General features: G+C 45.6%; 1 pseudogene; it reads right to left on the bottom strand.

Annotated features, from left to right (window-relative positions):
- Positions 1–2,963: 2,963 nt before the first annotated feature.
- LOC147983688 (protein FAR1-RELATED SEQUENCE 5-like) lies at positions 2,964–3,946 on the bottom strand (annotated as a pseudogene).
- Positions 3,947–8,014: the final 4,068 nt, after the last annotated feature.

Genomic DNA, 8,014 nt, shown 5'->3' on the forward strand with positions numbered 1-8,014 from the left:
AATTATGCCGGATGCGGTTCATCATGTAACAGTCATAACATAGGGTGACATAGAACTAGCTCCAATTCATCAATGTAATGTAGGCATGTATTCTGAATATAGTCATACGTGCTTATGGAAAAAAACTTGCATGACATCTTTTGTCATACCCTCCCGTGGCAGCAGGGTCTTAATGAAAACTAAGGATATTAACGCCTCATTTTAATAGAGAACCGGAACAAAGCATTAGCACATAGTGAATACATGAACTCTCATCACCGGTAAGTATCCCGATTATTGTCACTTCAGGGTTAACGGATCATAACACATAATAGGTGACTATAGACTTGCAAGATAGGATCAAGAACTCTCATATATTGATGAAAACATAATAGGTTCAGATCTGAAATCATGGCACTCGGGCCCTAGTGATAAGCATTAAGCATAGCAAAGTCATAGCAACATCAATCTCAGAACATAGTGGATACTAGGGATCAAACCCTAACAAAACTAACTCGATTACATGATAAATCTCATCCAACCCATCACCGTCCAGCAAGCCTACGATGAAATTACTCACGCACGGCGGTGAGCATCATGAAATTGGTGATGGAGGATGGTTGATGATGACGACGGCGACGAATCCCCCTCTCCGAAGCCCCGAACGGACTCCAGATCAGCACTCCCGAGAGATTTTAGGGCTTGGCGGCGGCTCCGTATCGTAAAACGTGATGAAATCTTCTCCGATTTTTCTCTCCCCGAAAGCAGATATGTAGAGTTGGAGTTGGAGTCGGGAGGTCTCCAGGGGACCCATGAGGTAGGGGAGCGCGCCCTAGGGTGGGGGCGCCCCCCACCCTTGTGGAAAGGGTGTGGGCCCCCTGGTCTTCATCTTTGTTGATGATTTTTTTATTATTTATTGTAAGATATTCCGTGGAGTTTTAGGTCATTCCGAGAACTTTTATTTTCTGCACATAAAACAACATCATGGCAATTCTGCTGAAAACAGCGTCAGTCCGGGTTAGTTTCATTCAAATCATACAAGTTAGTTCAAAATAAGGGCAAACGTGTTTGAAAAAGTAGATACGACGGAGATGTATCATATGTGCATCGCGGTCGGAGCTCATGGGCAGCGGCGAAGACGGAGCTTGCTGGCCGGAATACGGGGTGGGAGGATCCGCCGTCCTGTAGGCGAGCAGGCTGGTGTACGTGGAGATCAGGGACGGCGCATCGCTGGCGGAGCTCGTGGGCAACGGCGGAGACGCAGCTCGGTAACCGGAATACAGGGAGGGACGGGCATGGTGGCGTCAGATCCGGCCTTCCTGGAGTCGACGGGCATGGGGAAGATGGTGGAGGAGGCAGGGGTCGGTGACCGGAATACATGCTTTCGTTCAAGGCATCTCCATTGCATAGCCGCTTGTGTAGACGCTTAAGGATTAAAAATATAAAAGATATTGTCTAGCGTTTGCATAAGCGTCTCAACCTCCAATGCCCAGAACGTGTAAAGCGCTAATAATCTCAGGTCAAATCAACTACTAATGAACTGAAGCGTCCGCTGTCAGAGTTGGCACCGCTGCCCGAAAGGCGCCGGGAAATATTCTCTGGATTAGCGAAACGGCCAGGATTAAGATCCTTAGCGCCGCGTTGTAGGTGCCCTCAGGCTAGAAAGAACAAGGGGAGAGAGAACCTGTCGTGGGGAGATTTGGATAAGGGCAGCAGTGGCATTCCTGGTGTAATAACGGGGATAACTTGGTCTGGACTTTAACTTGGGTAAGTGGCCGCTCGGGAATCGCCCGAATCACCAGATTCGTAGCTTGATTTCCAGAAGCGATTCTAGGAAGCTGGTGTGAGTGCCTGGTAGTTGATTTCCAGAAGCGATTCTAGGAAGCTGGTGTGAGAATTTGTGTGTTTGTTTTAGTTTCTGATTTTATGAGGCCTAGAATCTGAAATCAGTGGCTACAGCTCAAACAAAGGCCACCTAAGATATAAGTTGCTTAGTGAATACAGAACGAGCATATAGGGCGTGTTTGGTTGCCCGTGCTGCACTTGCATGGCATCCCAGATGTAATTTTCAGTTTGGTTGGTAAACTATATGGCCATATAGGCCTGGCCCAACTCATGCAAAAAGTACCCTCTCAACCAGGCTGAGAGCTATGCCTGATTTAGCCGTTCCTTGGATGCATGCACGAGTTGTGCAAAATGCCTGCACCCACCCCCGCATCACGCGTGCAGCTTCATGCGCAGGGTCGCGGCCCCCCTCGCCACAACGGCTTGAGATCCAGTGACTTCACTTGGTGAAGTTACGTTGCAATTTTAGGCTCTTCATCTCCATCCAAAACAGATCCAATGGTCCATATCACACAAAGGCAAAAGCCCTCAGCACTTGGTCAGTTTTGCAGCCCAGCAGCGACAGAAGACTCATCGTAGGATTCAGTTAAAACAGATTACATGCCAACTATCTAATCTTCATTTCTGAATATATAAACTATAGGTCTATAGCCGTTTCAACATACATGAAGCAAGGTTATCATTTGGCTATACCTTCCACTTAGCTGAACTAAAAAGATCATACATGCACATACATATTTTTGACTGACAATACTCATGAAACAGATATAGAGTGGCATTTGACATTGAAAGGCTGCATCATAGAATATCCAAATGCTACAGCAAAAAATGCCAATGTTGAGTGATCATTCAAGTACACAAAAGTAGGCCATTTCACTTGTACACTTAGGCCAAAAAAGACTAGTTAATCCCCAAAATATTGTAGTTAACCCTGTCCAAAATACTACCTGGCAACTTTGAAGATACTAGATCAGATCATCATGAAGATATCATCGTCAACTCGTGAAGTTGTCAAAAGCTTGGTAAAGCTGTCGATTGCATCGTATTCTTGACGCTTCTCACTTCCTCCCATGGGACTCCCTCCTTTGTTTGTGCCATTGTTCTCCACTTGTACTTGAGGCTGCACACTGTCTTTTTTCTTTTGTTGTTGTTGCTGCCAGTGTAAATGAAAAATCATTTTGTTAGTTTAGGAATGAATAAGAACAAATAGTACATACATACTGCAGCTGACCTTTGCTTTTTTTGTTGTTGTTGCCGCTGATTTAGGTTGCTTTTTCGCCCCTTGCGTAACTTATCAAACCAAGTTTGCTTTCTCCTTAAATTTTTAGATGAAACCTTCTTTTTCTTCAGTTTTGCAGAACTAAGAAAGTCATTGGCTTGCTGCACATTTGGATCATTTTAGCATCAGCCCAGAATATGTTGGTTATATCCTCCTCACAATCCAACTGTAGTGCATATTGGAATGATGGATTGTCAGCAGTTTTGTCATGAAAATATTTCAACATACTTCCAGCTTGTCCAAAAGCCAACTCCCTTTGTCGCTTGATTCGCAAATGATTTTTTTGGTCACGGCAAGTATATCCAAGGTTAATCGGTCCACCAACTTGATGAGAAGCAAACTCATGTGCAGCTTGTGGCATAATGCCGGAATCATCGGCGGTTTCAATTTCAAAAGCTTATCTTTCTGAAATCTTTCTTTGGGATACCATCAAGTGGCGAGTTTGTGGCAATTGCAACAAGTGGTTGTGTTCCAGCACAACCTCGGTTACTTCATAATTTCCGGCCTCTCGATTCAATTGAAAAGACATACGAACTTGGCAATTGGTTCTTGTTTCAGCTCTAAAACGCTTTGTTGCATGATCGGTTTGCCCTTTTCTTCGATGACCCTCGTTGGAACAAACAAATCTACATGAACCAACCTGACCATCAAGTCTGCTTTTGTTTGCATATCTTCTTCTCACATCAAAGCCTGTGTGACCCCCATATGCAACCCAAAATGCCCAAGCCTCATCCACATTTCTGAATCTCATACCAACTTGAGGTATTCCCTTGCCAATTTCTGCCATCTCACAATAGTCAATTGTGAAGCACAACACTGAATTCTGTCAAATAGCACAATAGAGAGCACTCAATTTCAGAAATTCCAAATGAAAGTCTAAAATCATAGGACAAAATTTCATTAGATTGTACGTGCAAACTATTCCAAGCAATTTGTATTGTACATGCATCATGAGTAACCAAACTGACTACCATTCTGCACCCAAGCAACTCAACTAAACCTGTACAAGAACTGCTCTGTACATACCTAACTCTTACTGTATTTGTATGAATCGGGGACACATTACCTCGACCGGATGCGGGATGGCAGAGGTCCGACGGCGACGGCGGCACGCGTGGCCTTCCCACTCCTCCGGCGGCAGCCCGCCCCTCCCTCTCCTCCAGCGACGGTGCGGCCGCGCGGCTCCTTTTCCTCTTCAATGCGGCGGCCGGCGCGGCCACGCGGCTCCTCTCCGATGCGGCGGCCGGCGCGAGTCCCTTGCTCTCTCTCTCAGATGTTGCGGTGTGGTGCGATTCCCCTTCCTCTCCGATGCGGCGGAGCAGCGCCGTCTCCCTATCCGAGACGCCGGCGCGGCGCGGGAGAGCGGAGCAGATTCCCGCGAACTCTTTTCTTCAGCCTGCACTCGTCCAAAACTGCAAGTGCTGAGGGTTTTTGTCTTTGTGTGATATGGACCATTGGATCTGTTTTGGATGGAGATGAAGAGCCTAAGGCCTCCTTTGGTTTGGAGGAATTTTGTAGGATTTTCATAGGATAGGATTTTTATAGAAAAAATTCTTTCAAAGCTCTTTGGTTTGTAGGAATGAAATCCTATTCCTATGGAGGAATTCTTCCTATCCTTCACATTTCATAGGAAAATAAACATTAGCCTAGATTTAATGGAAAAAATCCTATGGTGTAAATTAAAGGGCATCTCCTTTTCTATTTCTATGCATAGGATTTAAGATGCATGTCATCTCATTTTCTATGACTTTTCTATTCCTATGATTTTTCAATCCTATGAATCAAAGGAGGCCTAAAGTTGAAGTCACTGGATCTCAGTCCCGCCACAACTCCCCATTTTTTTTTCACCTCGTCCGCCCAGTCCTTCTCCCACCCCCGCCCGGCCTCAGACTCGCCGCCGCTGCCTCCTCACCCTCGCCGCTGTTGCTGCCTCCCCACCCTCGCCGCCGTCGCCTCCTTCTCCTCCTCTCCGTTGCCGTCCCTTTTTGCTGGCTGCCGTCAACAGGAGATAACACATGGGAGGATCAGATCTCGATCTGCCGCGGCATCCATGAATCCTTGCACGGGTCGCCGGACCCGGCGCGGTTGAGGCCGAGCTGGGCGCGCTCGGCGTCGATCTCCGGTGAGTGGATCCCGCGACGCGACGACCCGGTCGTCGCTTCTCGATCCCGCTGCAGTGGGGGCGCTGGTCGGTGGTGAGTGCCATGTGATCTGGATCTGATGCCGGCGTTGGTCGCAAGATCAAGGAATGGCAACAGCAACCAGATCCTGTTGTGCCCATACTTCGTTTCTGCTGTGTTGATCTCCAGCCTGAGATCCCGTGTCAACATCCTCGTAAACAACGATCCATTCAGTTGGTTGTGAATTTATTTGCTGTGTATGAAGTAGTACCACTCGATAGCAAAAGAAGGGAACGGCCGATGGCGGGCTGGCGGCAGCCAATTTTTCTGAAGAAGTTCTGAACTGTTCTAAAGTTTTGACTGAATTTAGTTCTTAGCTACATTCTGATGACTAGCGCCATGGCTGATGTCTCCTGTGTTTGTTGTTGTATTTGTAAACAAAGATTGCTTGTTAATTTTATCTGAAACAGACATGCTTCTCTTGTTTGCTACAAGCAGTATGACCAATTTACCAAATAATATCTCGCTCATCCTGTGGCATCTCATAAAACCTACCAAACACATATTCAGCCTGGCCAGTCCCACGGCACACAAGCAACCAAACACACATCTCACTGTATCATTGCATTAGCCCAGCCAGGCCACAGTCAGCCAGCATGCTAGATGCGATGCAGCGAAATGTCACCCGGGCAACCAAACACGCCCATAATACCAAAGAATTAAATATTGATGTGAATAATATAATACTATTCAAAATAGTGTATTGAATAGTAAAGCACTTCTGATAATAATGCCCTACCTAGTGAACAGTGAATACTATTCAGATAAAAAGCGCATACCTATCCACCTAATCCCATATTAACCTAATCAAAATCTGATCTATTATTAAAGGTTAATAATTTATTTTCTCTATATTGTATATATATATAGATCCATTGACGGACCGGTGGTCCTTGCCACGTGCAGTCCCCCTTCTGTGGAAATAGACCCTCCACTGACTGACGCTTTTTAACATGCAGTAAAACCCGTTAGTGTAGTTTTTTTCAGTTTGCTATATAGCCTTTTTCCCTATACGTGGAAGGGGTGTGTATATAACTTATACGAAAACATTTCAGCTGAAATGAAAATTTCCCCGGCAGCCACCTGGAGTAATCTAGTTTCATGACTCATCAAAGTATGCATTTGACTTGGTACATTTTATCATATTTCTTTTAGATATACCATTTTATATGGATACATAGCAAAAAGCAGGGGCCTTCAATTTCATGGTACTCATATAGGATTATTTTAGAATCATTATTGAAGTTAAAAGTGTATGTATATATAATTTGTTTGTTTAAGTGGAATATAGAAGGTGAGAGTGCACATATACTCCTAGGAGTTTGAAATAGGTGTCCAAGAGCATATCTTCTAATCTGCAACGCAGATTGGAGCTAATTGGGAAGAGTAGTATAGTCTCTGCATAAATGCGTTGGTGAGAATGCAAAATCATATAAGACTTTGATGATCAAGTATACGAAACTCTTAAGCTTAGAATTTTTTTTGACAGAGATTTTAAGGGAGGCCCCTTAAAGTATAATTGTTGCAACAAACCCAAATTGCAAGTATCATGCCTTGAACCTGGGTGGGTGGGAAGGCATCAGCCCCTTTCCACGTGTAGGCTATGCCTTAGTCTGCAGCTTAGAAATTTTGGTACAAATTTACATGTCCTTTTTGTCCAAAATTTGCAGTTATACATACAAGTGTTTCAACTTTTGAAGAACTTGCATTGGGACTGTATTTTCAATAGATGATCAGATTACTACTTTTGGAGTTCTCTCCTTTCTCTATAGAAGCTATAGATAACCTATCATGGGAATAAATCCTGACTCATAATCCCCAAGATAGAGTGCATGAACTCGGACCCCAAGAAGAGCGAGACACATAGTCGATATGCTTGATAAAACAGAAGTGCTGACTATTCAGAAGAAACTGCCATCAGCTTCCCTGCAAAGAAAAGGAAAAAAGAAACTGCAAACAACAGTTCATCACATAATCCCCTCACCTCGCCTGCCTACAATGGTGGGGACGAAGTGATGGCAGCAAGGCAGGTGTGGGCACAAGGGCGGAGCACGGAGTGGTGGGATCACTTGAGTGACCCAGCATGCCCAGAAGCTGAATTCCGGCTGGCCTTCCGCATGTGCCGCTCCATATTCAACGATCTATGTGATGAGCTCAGCGCCGCTGTCACCAAGGAGGACACCTTGTCGCAAGCCGCCATCCCTGTGCATTAGGCCAACTCCACCGCACGACCTTAAATCTATATCTATTTTGTTTGGATTTTGTCCGTATGAGGTAGAAATAGGAAGAACAAACGCCGGACAGAGGCCACACAAACTCGCTGCGCCCAACGCTGCTATCCTAAATCTATACCCATTTTATCCGAATTTTGTCCGTATGATGGGTCAGGTACAGAAAAGAAAAGAGTGACAGGTGGGGTCGAGGGCGGACATAGACAGACGACGAGGACGCGAAAACGTCCGCTTTCTATCCGCTTTGGCCCCAAACCGAAAGCAATTTTGATCTAGAAATGAGACAAAAGCGGACACAGAGCGGACGAAACGTCCGTATGCTCACATACGTTGGGTCGTTCGATTTATCCGTTTTACTCCAAACGGATATAAACAGACGATTTGAGGTCGATTTGGGTCACGTGCTGGAGTTGGCCTTAGCGTGTCACCGTCTGCCTCTTGCGCCTCGCCACCGGGGAGCCCCTCTGCGGGGTCTCCCGTCGCTTCGGCCTTGGCATTTC

This window comes from Triticum urartu, chromosome 2A, assembly GCF_056163025.1.
Source record: "Triticum urartu cultivar PI428250 chromosome 2A, HENAU_Tu73, whole genome shotgun sequence".
In the NCBI taxonomy this organism is placed as follows: Eukaryota; Viridiplantae; Streptophyta; class Magnoliopsida; order Poales; family Poaceae; genus Triticum; species Triticum urartu.